The sequence below is a fragment of the Musca domestica genome, unplaced genomic scaffold (assembly GCF_030504385.1).
Source record: "Musca domestica strain aabys unplaced genomic scaffold, Musca_domestica.polishedcontigs.V.1.1 18, whole genome shotgun sequence".
Classification (NCBI taxonomy): domain Eukaryota; kingdom Metazoa; phylum Arthropoda; class Insecta; order Diptera; family Muscidae; genus Musca; species Musca domestica.
The window spans coordinates 13,128,580-13,144,171 of record NW_026712238.1 but is presented as its reverse complement, the minus strand read 5'-3'; positions in this window follow the sequence as shown (position 1 = coordinate 13,144,171).

The window sequence follows — 15,592 nt, the reverse complement described above, 5'->3', positions numbered from 1 at the left end:
GTTGTTTACAAATTTTTGAAAACGCCTTCATTTCATTATTCGATAGATAATTCCGTTTCATTGGAAATATACATAGACATATTATGGGTATTTCACACCCTCAGTCTTAGGGCTACAGGGTGTATTCATCATTTAATAAGGTCAATTAAGGTGTCTCATTGAAATAACAGTTTAAGACCTCATGTCTCATAGGACGAGTTAACTCTACTGCAGCCTATGACAAAAAAATTCGTAAGCATGTCCAGGTCTTCGTATAGTCTCCATATAACAGTTTTCATTTAAGTGGTAGTTTTCGGATTTTTTTGAAAATGTTCAAGTTCCTTCCCAATGATGGAGGGTATAAAAAGTTCGCTGCTTTTTACATGTTTTAAACTCCACTCGGAACTGATCAGAAAGGAGGTTCCTTGAAACAAATTATATTTTGTTTTCACTTATCTATTGATTGGTTGTAGAAACAGTCTTTGGAATGCGTAACGGAATTTGGTACATAAACAAATTTACCAAACAAGTAAGCAAAGGCTACAGTCGAGCGGGGCCGACCGTTGAATGCCCTACAACACTATAATAAACGATACAGTTTATATAGGCGAGATACTCGAAAGAATTCCACAAGATATTGTGACGAATTATAAAAGAAACCATCAGGTTTCGTTCTCTAATTTTCGAATAATAGCAACCTTAACTAATTTGCTCATTTCCAATTTATTGGTAGATATTGCACTTAAATGGTCTTCGTAGATCTGGAACCAATATTTCCCAAAGACCTATAATCTCTCAGAAGTGCCAAAAGATTAACATTTATTATTGGTTTTTGGCTGAAACGCAACGAAATCAGCGTTAACGAAATAGTCAGAAGTGCGTCTTTCCTGTATTTGTGAATTCTCCAAAAAGTCACCGGAATGGACATTTTCGTATTTTGTCTACAAAAGTTGGCAAACTATTTCACACATTGAATATTTTTGGGATGGCCATCCAAAACTGCTTGGCTTTTGCAATGTCCGGTAACCCCCATCCAAATGTGCGTGAGGATCGGGCAATAATTACGATCTGTTGACAAAATTTGCAGTTTTTTGGTCCATTTCAACCCCTAAATATATGGCGATCATCTCCAAAAAGAGTAGGCTTCTATTCTGACTCTCATCTTATCCCCATGCAAAATTTCGTAAGGATCGGACCATAAATGCGATCTGTATATGATATCCTGATATCCTAACTACTTAGTTTTGTTAGCTGTAGAAATATTACCAAATGTTTAATTCAAAATGAAAATATGCCAAAAATATGAAAAAATATGAGAAAATGTTACAAAATCAATATTTTCATCTATAGAGAGATATTTTTATGCGATTTTTTAGACATTTTTTCTTTCCTGCCAAGAGGCCATTCTGAATTAATGAGAACTGTCGAAATCAATTCAGCCGTTCTCGACATATAAGAGATCGCACATATTTTGCTATATATCCGATTTGTTGGATGTTAACATCAATGTAAAGATCAGAAGTAGCCTTGTCATGTCTTTGTGATTTAGCTGGGATTTCAAATATTCGCGGTTTAATGAAAAATTTTGAATTTTTTCAACACAAAAGATATGGTATATTTTACCCGCTAAATATTATCCGATGACCACCCAAATTGGTTGGCTTCTTCCCTGCCCTAAACTCTAGATACATGCGAAATTCCGCGTCGATTGGTCTATAATTGCGACCTGTATAGCTACTGCAAAATCCGACATTTTTTCAGTATTTGGTCCATTTCAACCCCTAAACATTTGGCGATCATCTCCAAAAGAAATAGGGTTCTATTCTGACCTCAACCCCACCTACATTCTAAATTTCGTGAAGATCGGGCCATAATTGCAACCTGTAGAGTGATTACAAATTAACATGGACAGACGGACAGACGAACGGACGGACATACATAGCTAGATCGACTCAGCTCGGCGAGCTAGGAAGATCCATATTTCCTATGTGGGAAACCAATATTTCGAGGTGTTACATAATTTTTGGCCCAATCAAACTTATAATACCCCCAACACATAGTGTTGTAGTGTATAATTATATTGAAATCGGTTGAGATTTGGATATAGCTTCCATACATATTTTCGGCTGATTTCATGTATTTGATGTATTAAACACGATATATATGACCGATCCCAATGAAATTTGAAAGAAATTACAGAATTTGGTACAAAAAAATAAATTTGCCAAGTTATATTGAAATCGGCTGAGGTTTGAATACAGCTCCCATATATATTTTCAGCCGATTTCATGTATTTGATATACCAAACACCCTATATATCTTCAATTTCAATGAAATCTGGAATGTGTGACCGAATTTGGTCTATAAATGAATTTCTAAAATTATATTGAAATCGGTTCAGATTTGGATATAGTTCCTATATACGTTTTTCGGCTGATTTCGTGTAGTGATGTACCAAACACACTATGTATGTTAAATTTCAATAAAACTTAGAATGTCTAACGGAATTTGGTATGAAAATAAATTTTGCCAATTGATATTGAAATCAGGTTCAGATTCGGATATTATTTTATTAAAAAACCCCACCACGCCTTTGCTTTGGTACTAGGCCAAAAACAAGTTAAATAGTGTCAGTCGGAATCACTGACTTGTTTCGCAAGTTATGACATATAAAAATATTGAAAATTGTGACCCTTTTGTGGGTGAGTAGGGGTTTGCAGATATATATCATCTTCACAATATGAATTGTGTTAGGAAAAATGTTTTATGAGGTTCATGGATATTCAAAATTTTAATCTTTTTTGGGGAAGGTACCAGAAGTGGACCGATATATGCCATCTTCATAGCATATCTTGTGTTAATAGAAATAATGGGATGAGTGAAATATGAAGACAAACGGACTCTTACATCACATTTTATAAAAGTTAGAATTATTCAAAATGTTGACACTTTGTGAGGGAGGTACTTGATGGAGTGGACTGATATTGCCAATCCTTTACACATTCTTAGTTTCATTATACCCCCAGCCATATGGCTAGAGAGGGTATATATCAAAAACGACCAAAACGTGCCTCATCGAAATAACGGGTTTAGACCCTAAGTTTCTTTTGACCAAATTCGTTTCAGGACATTTAGAATCGAGTTAGCGACGTCCGTCCGTTCATCCGTCTGGCTGGCTGGTGCCCACGATAACTCTCGAAGGAAGTATCCGATTTGATCCAAACTTGGTACATCATAATATTATTATCAAACTTAGATCGAGTTCGGAGATGGGCAATATCGGCCCACTTCTTCTGGTACCGCCCCCAGAAAATGTCAACATTTTCAAAGAAAATAATTTAATGCATAGAAGGAGTCAAGATAACCCGATTTTGCTCAAAATCCTAATACATGCATCAGTGTTAGTTCAGGTGCGAAAATGGACAATATCGGTCCACTCCATCCAGTACCTCATTATTTGATGTAGAGCGCCAAAATTTAGCAGAGCAATTTGTATTGTGTCTAGGATGGTTGGTATTGAAAATGAGATATATCGGTCCACGTTCCGGTATAGTCCCCCTATAATGGTACCTCCCGATATTCGGTATTTTTTTTTTTTTTTGATTTATACCACATTTTTTCACGGATTTGTCTGAAAATTGGTGTTTGTGGGTCATATAGGTTCTAGCTCCTTTGGCGAAACATTACATGTGTAGGTCCCTAAGGTGCAGGATATTAATAATGTTTTAATGTTTTTTTACTTGTTAACCCATTGTCTAGTAAGAAGATGGAATGTACCAGCCCACTCTGAAGATCTATGAATCTCATAAAACGCAAAATTAATGTCCAATTCTATTCAGACTTGGCACATCTCAATATTTCTATCAGCACAAGATCTATTATAAAGATGGTGGAGATCGAACAATTCTTTCTGGTATCTCCCCCACAAACGGTCAAAGTTTTAAATAACCAAAACGATAATAAAATCCGAAATAAGCATCCGGATCTCTTCATATTTTACACATCCCATTTTTTATACCAGCACAAAATTTGCTGTGAAGATGAGATATATCGATTCACTCCTTCTGGTACCTCCCCCACAAAGGGTCAACATTTTTAATATCCATGAAGCTCATAAAACGCCAAATTAGCATCCGATTCCATTAATACTTAGTTCATCTCAATATTTTCATCAACCAAGATCTGTTATAAAGATGATAGAGATCGTATTATTTCTTCTAGTATCTCCCCAAAGAGAAAGCGAAATAAGCATCCAACTCTCTTCAAATTTCACACACACAAACATTTTTGCGAACAGAAGATCTGTTGTGAAGATCACTCACAAACGGTCATAATTTTGCATACTTTTATCTGTAATAACTTGCGAAAGAAGTCAGCGATTCCTTACAACTTGCTACATCAAAATATTTCTCTCAACCAAAAACCTGAGATGAATATGGAATTTATGAGTTCGCATCTACTTGGATATAAATGTTCGATTTTTGGTAATCTTGCCCATACTAATAATTTTATCTGTATTAGAAGAAGTGTGAAAATGCAATATGCAACACATTTTAACATTTTCTAAAAATTATCACATATCTCATATAAAGTGAGAGAAGTAGTCAATATAGTCCAAACCTGGCACGTGTATATCCAATACGAAATAGACTACATTTATGTTGGTCCATGCCATCGGAACCTCCTTCATTTAGGGTCAACAATTTGAATAATCGTGACAGAAGCCAGAATATATTTAAATAATCGAACATTGGTTGAGGGTATACATCTGTCGGCAAAACTGACTAAGTTATGATTTTTAAAAATATTGAACCTTGTTAATCGATATGTGAGAAGGTGTGAGCCAATTTTCGTACTCAACTTCAAACTGAAAAAAAATATTATGATGTGAAAAGGATCCATTTTAAAAGCGGATCGACAAATATAATTGTAATTAGTTGGATAACTTCGAAATCCTTTTATTTTTTTTTTATTATAATTTTTTTAATCCCTGTTGTCATAAATTATTTCCCCATCTTTTAAACTTATTTTTGCTACCAATCTTCCGACTCAATTTTTAATTATAAATTTCCCCATTATTCGATCTCAACTGTAACTCGTTAATGTATATATAACAAAATAATTAAAATTTATAATTATTCGAATCTATCAGCCAGTTTGGCGACAACAATTAAAATCCATAGTCTTTTGCACGAATATTTGCTGTAATATGCAATCTTTGCTGGGGCTATTTGTGACTGTTAAAAATAATCGAATTTCTTGGAGTTCAATAAACTAAAGATGAGCAACGCTGAGTTCGGCCAATACTCACTCACTTCTTCTGTCAATGATTTTATTGTTGTTTTATAAAATTTATAAATTAATTGATATTTTCTTTGGGCCTTTGGGTTCGTAATTGAATAGACATTAGCTTAATCATTTTTTTTTTTCTTCTTCAAAATCATCCGCTTTTATTCGCCATTCAAAACCGGGCAATTCGACTTTGACATCATAATTCATTTCAAATTCAGAGAGAGAAAAAAAACAAAAGTCCAATGACCAATGACATTACAAATGGACGAAAAAAAGCGAAGACATTGAAAAGATGTTCGTTCTCGCACATTTGATGTGGGTTTATGTCCAGAGACCCCAAAATACCTGCAGATTGGATAATTTTTCTTAAATTTCCTTGCACTTTCCCAAAGTATTGTTCTTTGTGTTTGTTCATTGTTACTTTGTTAAACACGGCTTATCATAGGTCATGCTCCAAAAAAAGAAAAAAAAAAACATCTTAGCATGTATGAGGGTATGATTTGTCGCTTGATCACAGACTTGGGGAATGACTTTCATTGAAGCAAAGAAAAACAAAAAACGAAAATCGAAAACAATGTATGAAGATCATATTTCATGTGCTTATCATTTGAGACATTCTCTCCATAACTACACCGGTCCGGGAGGTGTTTAACTTTTGTCACCTTGTTGAATCTTGAAATTTAGCCAATTAAGTTTGGACCAAACATTTGGTTGCTCCTCTTTGTATGAGATTCAAGTTCAACGACCAAGGACAAGTAAGATATGAATTGAATCTTAGTTGTGGCTTGTTCAGGGTATCACGTAGGCCCTATAGTGGTTCATTGTCCTTTTGAAAAAAAAAAACATTAGTATCCAACCGACAAATTGGTTTGAAATCACGTCGAAGTGTTGAAGTTTATTGGTGAAGAACTAAAAAAGCAAGGTTTGCAATTCTTCATGTTTATCCAGGTAAACCAATGAATTCAGGTATTCCCATTAAAAATAATCGAGTGGCGTCAAATCACACGAAGGCGGAGGCCAATTCTCCGGTCCATTTCTCGAAACAATGATGTCGTTGAAATGTCATTTCACGAAATCCATTGTTTCGCCGTTTCGTTTACATCCATATCTTGAAATGTTGGCAACAAAAATTTATTGATCATGATTCTGTGTCAATTTCCTCCACGTCGTCCTACCTCATTTTTAAAGAAATAAGAACTGAGTAAACAGTACATTTATCAAGATGCTGAATTCGCGGCGATTGTATGGTTTTAATTTTTGCACCAATTAAGTTTTGTATGGCATCCAACCCAAAACCTCGCGCAAAATTTCTCATAAACTCGATGGGCAAAGTCCAACTTCTAGTGCACGGCGTTGTTCTATTTCCTGATGCGAGTCTCACCAAATAAAACGGGAGTTGGTTTAGGTTATGAGTATCATAACGCCCTTATTAAAAAATGCATAAACTTATTTTCTTTGCTTCGCTATCACTTTCTTAGCACATAGCCTTTTTTACTTGTTTATTAAATACGGGACCGTCTGACTGGACTTCTATTCACTCGTATTTATAGCAACTCATATACACACTGATAGTATCAGAACTTCCCCATAGTCTAACGCATAGCTAACCACGTTCATTCGTCAAAAGAACATACTCGCATAAATAACGAATGTATGTAAACAACAGAGGGAACAGTAATTATAAATACGAGTGTGTGAAAGAGAACGGTTTATGAGAAATAGAATGCTTAGAAAGAAATATGGGAAAAAATGCAACAATAACAATAAGAACATGAAGAATAGAGACAAATAACATATGGAATTGTAAACTGATTCAAATAAATTAACGGAATATATATCATTCAGAGTAATCAGCTAGATTCCGAACTTTTAGTATCCTCCATCATTTTGAAGGAATTTGAAAAATTTCCAAAAAACTCCGTCGAAAAATACCGCTCCCATGAAAAGAGTTAATTGTAGGCTATACGAAGATGTGGTCCTACATAAAAAATTTTTTGTCATAGGCTGTAGTACCAATTCCGAACTTCAAATACGAAATTTGAAACAATTCCTGTGAATAATGTCGCTAATATCAAAGGGAGGGACTATATGGGCTATATGAAGACGTGGACCTGCATAGACAATTTTCCGTCACAGGTTGTAGTACCCATTACGAACCTCTAATACGAACTTTAATAAATAACGTAACTAAAATCATGAAAATACCGAATATCGGTATATATCGTTGTGTAGGGGCTATACGAAGACGTGGACCTGCAAACTCAATTTTTTTGTCATAGGTGGTAGTATCTTTTACGAACTTTGAAATAATTACTGTAAAAATTACTTTAAAATAATCAAAATACCGAATATAGGGGTGTACCGTTATATGGAGAATATACGATATCGTAGACCTATATAGACATTTATCTTTCAGGTTGTAGAATGTCAAACACTTCCATTGAAAAATGTGTCTAAAATCAAGGAAATATCATTTATCAGGGGGGTACCGTTGTATTGGGGCGATACGATATCGTGGACCGATATAGCCCATCTTCTAACTTGAGCTACCGGTAGACTGATCTGTGCAAAATTTTAGCTTCCTATTTTTTTCGTTCTGACTCTAGCGTGATTACAACAGACGGACAGGGCTAAAATTCACTCCATTTGGGCTGATATTAGCCATTATTTGCACACTAAACCTGAAATCGGATTAAGGATGTATATGAGATCTATGTCCAAATCTGAGTCGATCAAAATTTGGCAAAGGTATTTCCGAACTCTATAAGATATCTGGTACTAAATATCATTGTTGCGGAAAGCATATTAGGCATGCGAGGGACTTAAAACCCCAAATCGGATGAAACATATATCTATGGGAGCTATAGCTACATCCGAGCTTATTTTCACCAAATTTGGTGTACTTGCTTCTAGACGGAATTCGGTTAGATGTTCCAAAATGCAGGTCATTTGAACTGATATTGGTCACTCGGTGCACATCTTACCGAAATCGGTTGAAGGTATATATGGGAGCTATAGCCAAATCTGAACCGATCTTGATAAGATTTGGCAGAGATATTTCTGGGCTGTATCTGAAATCTGGTACCAAAGATTATTATTGTGGAAAGTATATTACGCGTGTGAGTGACCTAAAACCACAAATCGGATGAAACATATATATGGGAGCTATATCTGTATCTGAACCGAATTTCATAATATTTAGTGTTCATGCTTCTAGACTGAATTCGGTTGGATGTGCCGAAATTCAGGTCATTTGAAATGATATTGGTCACTCGGTGCACAATTAACCCGAAATCGATTGAAGATATATATGGGAGCTATAGCCAAATCTGAACCGATCTTGATAAAATTTTGGCAGAGATATTTCTAGGCTGTATCTGATATCTGGTGCCAAAGATCATTATTGTGGAAAACATATTACGCAAGTGAGGGAATGAACCATTTAGTGCACAATTAACCCGAAATCAGTTGAAAATATATATGGGAGCTATATCTAAATTTTAACCGATTCTCCCTAATTTCAATAGGGTTCGTCCTTGGGCCAAACAAATATTGTTTGTAAAAATTTCATCTCAATCGGATAATAAATGCAACCTGCCTGCCTTAATATAAATGCACAGACAGATGGATGGATGGACGGATGGACGGACAGGCGGATTCTATGAAGATTCTCAAAAGTAACTATGGGTCTATCTTGCATCCTTCTCCATGTTACAAACAAATGCTCAAAGACATAATACCCTTACCACTAAGTGGTTTATGGTATAAACATGTATGTATTTATCCGTCTATTGATCTGTCTATGTATTTATCTACCTATCTATTAATATATCTATGCGCAAATATAACGACCCTGAAGTAAACCTTTCTTTTAAATACGAAAAAACCGAAAAGTTAGTGACAAATTAATTTCCTCTCCAACAGCCTTTTCATACCCTATCACTCTCACCAAATATGCAATTGAATTTCATTACAAAAATTGCTGACTCATGCTGATTGATTTCGTCTCGTCAATGAGAGACATTAATAGAGTAGGAATGCCATCTAGTCCATATTGCCAACGAACTGCTTTGGAAAAACAATATTTGAGAAATAATAAAATAAAACTCAGAGGAAGAACCCAGGTCACGAAAAAAATTAAACACAATAAAATGATAAGGCAACCAACCGGCCTTATGGGAATTTATGAAATAACCTCTAAATTATCAATTTATTTTCCTAAAAATAATGTTTATTTGTTTTTTTTTTTTTTTTTTTTTTTTGAAGTGACAACCAAAACAACTCTCGGCGCGGTAATCAGTAACCCCACCAAGTCAAACAAACAAATATAATCTTATCGGAATGTCTGAGCCGAGTTAGAATTAGAAGATCAAATGTCCAGATGATCTTTCACAAAAAGAAACAAAAAAGAAAAAATAATAATAGAAACTCTCACACACACACACACAACACTCAAAACAAAGACTAAATTTCGTTAATTAAACTAATTGTCGGATTGAAAATAAATATGTATACATAAACTAAATATTGTGTATGTGTCTATAAATATATATACAATGAGGTGAGTATTTATTTTAATATAGACTTTAGTCTAGATGTGGCATGAGAAAACAAAGGGCATAATTGCAATATTTTGCTGTTTAATGTCAAGGGGTTTCCTTCAAATACTAAAATTTAAGATTGTGTTTTGTCAAATGTCTACTCCCCCCTACACGCCCCCCTACCCCCGTTTTCTATTTATTAGTCATTGTTTAAAGAAAATTTCCAAGAATAATGATTTCTGTAAATTTTTTCAGTCTTCCTCATGTACTTCATTGGGGATTTCGATTCCATAGTTGTCGTAAGGCACCTAGATGCTAATAAAATCAACACGATAGTCCCACTATTGTAGTCTGCCAAAAATGCCGGTTCAAAAACTACTATCCAATCGAACCATACTACTGGGGAATATCTAAGTTAACAATTATTAACCGTTTTTTGTTCGCCACCTGATTGGGCGCCAGTTTTGCATGAAATTCTGCCACGAGAAAACGAAGCTATGTAGTGTGAAGTTTGTTAAGACTCTAATTTATTATTAATGTCATTATGATATTTGATAAAAAAAACCTACATCGAGTTCTGATATGTTCAAGATCGGTCAACTCCTTCCGATTTTAGGCTTATTGTGCACCAAATGCCTAACATATGCCCAAATTTAATTAATTTTTGACGACTGAATTGTATCTAGAAGTAGTATATCAAATCTGGTGAAACGGTCAAACGGTCCAGATATGCCTATAGCTTACACGTACATATATTTTTCTTCCGATTTTATATTTAAGTTTCCCAAAGCCTTTATATACGCTCCATAACAATGATAATAAATAATTTAATAATAACAGACGAATTTCGAAAGAAAATATTTTTCATTTTATATTTCATTTCCAGCGCACAATGGCCACCAACTTATTCTAAAATTTGATGCTATTTCCAACATTTTTTGCTTTCATTCAATAAAATTTTAAAAATGCAAAAATTATGGCGTATAACTTCGTCCGATTTCAAGTATTTTGTTCATTAAAGTTCATCCAAAAATTTCCGAAAATAACAGTTCGTGTTAGGCTGTTTTAGTACCCAAAATTCATAATTCGTTCAGTTTGAAAGAATTTTTTAATAAAAACTTCATACATCGTACCAAATTTTCTGACTTCCAAGGTTTTATATATTTCTATTTTCAGAAAGAATAAGGGGAAAATATTTACCTTTTACACCAAAAAGTCTTCAAAATCTTTCAGTTTGAAATTTACCGAGGAAGTTATTTGTAAAACCATTGTACAATGGGCTCACATCCAATTTTTCTGTCCAAAACAATTTTAATGTCTCCCTAGAAATCATTGTACCATTTAGTACGTATATCTATAAAAAGTTAGTACAATTTAGTACTTTTCAAACAATTATAGTACGCATTTGAAAAATCACCACAAGATCTTAACACCAGATACAAATATAGACCTCAATAAAATATCTGGATTCCAGCTCTATAACTTACTCAATACCAAATTTAGTATCACTTAGTACTTTTCGTACAAATATGGGATACATTTTCGAACCATCCCCAAATCTCAAACACAGATACCATTAGTAATCTAAATATGAAAATTTCAAATTTTATATGTATCCCTTCACCCAATGTAGTACCATTCAGCACTTTTCGTACAATTATAGTACACAGTCCAGACTACACATGAACATCAACAAATTTCAGATTTCAAGCACCCAATAGTAAATTGTACCAAATATAGTACTATTAAGTACTTTTTGTACAATTATAGTCTACATTTACAAAACCACCTCCATATCTCAATCCCAGATACCAACAGAGTCCTCAATATGAAATTTCGGTATTCTAGGTCTATTCCCTTACCCAACACCAAATTTAGTACTATTGAGGATTCTTCCTACAATTATTGTACACATTTCTAAAAACACCTCCATATCTCAATTTCACATACCAACAGTGACCTCAATATCAAATTTGAGGATCCCAGCCCTATCCCTTCGTCCAATACCCAATTAAGTACCATTAAGTCCGTCCAAAAATATATATTTTCAAATCACCGTCATATATCAAATACAGATACCATCAGTAATCTAAAAATCAAATTCCAAAATTTTATCTCTATCCCTTCACCCAATACCATATATGGTACCATTCAGCACTTCTCGTACACAATCTAGGCTATACACGAATAGTGACCCAAATACTAAAATTCAGATTCCAAGCACTATATATCCACCCAATACCAAATTGTACCAAATATAGTACAATATAGTATTTTTCATACAATTGTAGTCCACATTTCCAAAACCACCTCCATATAACAGTCCCAGATACTAATAGAGACCTCAATATCAAATTTCGGTATTCTAGGTCTATCCCCTTACCCAATACCAAATTTAGTACTATTTCGGACTTTTCCTACAATTATTGTACACATTTCAAAAGCCACCTTTAGATCTCAATCACAGATACCAACAGAGACATAAACATCAAATTTGAAGATTCCAGCCCTATCCTTTCATCCAATACTTAATTTAGTACCATTTAGTACTTTGCGTCCAAATAGTACCCATTTCTAAAACACCTTCAAATCTCAAAATAGGATGTCTAAAAATGAAATTTCAGAATTTTATCTCTATTCCTCTACCCAATACCAAATATGGTACTATTCAGTACTTTTCGTACAAATATAGCACAAATTTCCACGTTTCAAGTACTATCTGCTCACCGAATATTAATTTGTACCAAATGTAGTACCATTTAGTACTTTTCGTACAATTATGGTAGTATTTTGTAATTTTTCTTCCAAATATATCACCCATCTCCAAATCATCGTCAAATCTCAAACACCGATACTATCAGCAATCCAAAAATCAAATTTCAGAATTTTATCTCTATTCCTTAACCCAACACAAAATTTAGTACCATTTAGTACTTTGCTTACAATTATTGTACACATTTCCGAAATCAGCTCCATATATCACATATACAGCGACCCCAATACAAAATTTCAGATTTCAGGCACCCAATACTAAATTCTATTAAATATAGTACCATTTAGTACTTTTCGTTTACCTATAGTACACATTTCCAAAGCTAGCTCTTTGTTACGATCCTACCACTACCAGAGACCCCAATACAAAATTTTAAAATTCCTGCTTCAACCCTAAACCAAACTTTTTCAAATTTAGTACCACTTAGTTCATTTCGCATTTAGTGCATTTACATTTCGTACTTAGTACACATTTCCAAAACCGTCTTCAAACTTGCGTTCCGCTCTTGATTTTCATAGCCTATTTGAAGTTTCTAGCTCTATATTCACATAATGCTAAGTGGTACTGTTTTTTTAGTTTAGTACCATTTCAGAACTTTTCGTAACCTTAAAGTTCGAAATTCCAAACTCCATATATCCTGCACTCCATTCATTCAAGACCTCCTGTAGGCTTTCCTGGTTGTAGAGATAGGTGTTCTATACGTACAACACCTTATTTAAGCAACCTATTCATAGTCCCCTATTCAAACAAGACTTCTTGTAGATATTCTATTCAAAGGAGATCTATACGCATGAGACCCTTATATATCTTCTTTTCATAGAAGACATCCTTTCAATATAAGGCATACTTACTTACCACTTCCCATCTGCAATTTTACATTTTAAGTTGTCCCATTTAAGGAAATCTACAATTAATTGCAATAATAGGCCAAGTTTTAGTACATTCTGCGATATTTCCCAATATTCGACATTTCAAAGGCTGATCCAAAAATAGCTTTCCAAAAATATTATAATTTAACATACTCATATACGATCCCAAGTGTTAAATAAAAAACTGAAGAAAAAGTCAGAGAGTTAAAGTCAAAAGTCAGAGCATACACGAAAATATTTAAACTCACCTATATCTCAAAATGTAAAAAAATGGCGCGTGGAACACTTAAGCCTCACTCGGACGATATCTATCTCTCGAAAAAGAAAAACAGTTTGTTCGTAAACAAATGTTTATTTTTACACTGTCTGACCTTTACTACCCCCGGCAAGTTTAAACTCTTTCGAACAAAAAAGAAAAGCGAAAAACCACTTCAACAAAGAACCAATAAATTAGGTGTCAAAGACGATGGCCAACGGTGGTGAAGATGTTCTGGCGATGGCCGTGTCTTGGAGTAAAAATAATAAATAATTATTTATTTATTTTTTTATTCGTGTGTCCGCGTCTATTTTTACACAGAAAATAAGGCACAACAATGTTTAAACGACAGCTGATTAACGGCGACTTATCTGCAAAGAAGTGCCCTGCAACTGCTTCGCAATATTAACTACCGTATGATGGAATTAAAAAAAAAACAACGACATCGTAAAGCCATTTACCGGGAGTGCAATTTGCCTATGGACTTTCCTCAATCTGTCAAAGAATTGCCACGACGAAGATGATGAAGACGAAGAAGAAACATTTGCAAACAACAATAACAGCAACAGCAATCGTTCAGTGACTTGTTGTCTGGCGAGATGGAAAGGTTAATGGAAGGTATTCATATAGGATGAGCCACGAATCATTAATCCGTGGATTGTTTATATATGTATGTTTGTATGTATCATTAAATACAGGTAAACATGGTTATAACGAACACAGATGTTATGGGAGGATGATGCAGAATAACAACTATAACTCAAAATATTCTCATATATAATATCCGAATATTATCGAATTTTGTTCGAATCGACTTTTAACACAAATAATGCCATTAGATCTAGACGAAATTTAGGACTCTGTAATATTAAAATCTAGGCCAACGATATCGTCTTATTTATTATATTTTATTTCAGTGACATTATATATTCTTACATCCCACCCTAATGTCTAAAATTCGGTAAACAAATTGCACTCAAAAAATTCTTTAGAATGGAATCTAGTATATCCTGCTGTCCATTGAACTAGCCAAAGATTATTGTACCCAAAATACGAACAAAAGGAGATCCCCGAAGACCCAGGGATTATCGCCACTTGTTGTTTTGGAAAAATAACATTGCAATAACAAAAATATTCGACTTCGTGATTTTGTGATAACCAAACGTGAGAAAATCGGCTTACACGTTCTTTAATAAAATATGCAGAAGGCATTGGACCAATAAATATTGTGCATACCAGAAACCTTTAAAGAAAAGTTTGGAAAACGAAATCTATTAGAGACTTTAGAATACAGCAACGTCTGCCTGCCAGAATACTCCATTTAAAGTATTCCTTCTAAAGGAGACTTTGATTATCTATGGAACACCCTTTTTCTGTAGTAGCTTGTCTATGGTCATGTATAGCAAAAAGTCGGTTAAATATGGAACTTCCATTTCTAAGGCATTATAATTTTAGAATTTATCTGGAAAATCTGTTGAAGGCTCATAGAAGACTCGCCGAATGCCCGAATTTTAAAGAAGATCCACCTACAGATAATCCATTTAATGTATTTTTCTATAAAGGGCCTGTGGAAATTTTATGACAGGCCTTCTAACGATATAACACCTTTTGAAGGGTGTATGAGGGCTTATTATAAAGCTTATATTTATTACACTGTGCAACACAAAAAATAGAAACACTTGTATCGACGTTTTGATAGTATTCGTGGCAAAATAACACCCTCTCGGACATTTTCAGATTAAGATTCTTCGAAATCCGTTCGTTTTAGGTATATAGTGTTTCCGGCAATATTTCAGATAAGAATATTTTGATAGAACATTTCAATCCTCAAGCGAGCCAACAAAGAGGCCTTTTTAGTCCCTTTACACGGGATCGTAGCAAG